This window comes from Chenopodium album, chromosome 2, assembly GCF_948465745.1.
Source record: "Chenopodium album chromosome 2, dcCheAlbu1.1, whole genome shotgun sequence".
In the NCBI taxonomy this organism is placed as follows: Eukaryota; Viridiplantae; Streptophyta; class Magnoliopsida; order Caryophyllales; family Amaranthaceae; genus Chenopodium; species Chenopodium album.
Genome location: NC_137835.1, coordinates 39,885,888 through 39,886,585, shown reverse-complemented (window position 1 = coordinate 39,886,585; position 698 = coordinate 39,885,888). Strand labels below are relative to the sequence as shown.

Genomic DNA, 698 nt, shown 5'->3' with positions numbered 1-698 from the left:
TCACGGGAGGGATTTTGCTACCCGTCACGGAAACCAACTTCTCAATCCATCCACAATATACTCGAATGGTCCAATCGGAGCAATTTTCCAGAAGTGCAAGTGAGGAGCCTATTGTACATTTGGACCGATTCCTTGAATTGTGCGCAACGATGCAAACCAATGAAGTGAGTCAAGACTACATTCGTATGCACCTTTTCTGGCAGTCTCTCACTGGACGAGCACAGAAATGGCTAAAGCAAGTAAAGCCTAACACTCTCACAACATGGAGGGAGGTGGTAAAGGCGTTCTTGAAGCGCTTTATCTCCGAGGAGAAGACCGCCGAAATGAGAAGGAAAATTGCATCATTTAAGCAATATGCCGATGAAAGTCTTGGTGAAGCATGGGAGAGATTCAAGGAGTTGGTACAAGCATGTCCCCACCATGAGTAAAATTAAGGGTTGCTCATGCGGTTTTTTCACGACGGATTGGAGCCCATGTCAAGAGCCAATTTGGATGCGGGGGCCGGTGGTCAATTAATCAAGATTCCTCAAAATCAAGTTGAAGCCACAATAGAAGAGGTAGCAAGGAATTACTCTTGGAGGGGCCGAACAAGAAACCCTCCACAGAGACGTGGTATTTATTAATTAGAGAAAATTAATCAATTACAATATCGAATTGATCAACTAAGAAAAGGGCTTTCAAAATTGAACACGAGCGTG

General features: G+C 44.3%; 1 non-coding gene across 1 annotated transcript; it reads right to left on the bottom strand.

Moving 5' to 3' along the window:
* Positions 1 to 322: 322 nt before the first annotated feature.
* On the bottom strand, positions 323 to 426 carry LOC145606871 (small nucleolar RNA R71). The gene has a single exon (XR_014105453.1). It is a non-coding gene; the product is annotated as a small nucleolar RNA R71 (small nucleolar RNA).
* Between the last annotated feature and the right edge of the window lie 272 nt (positions 427 to 698).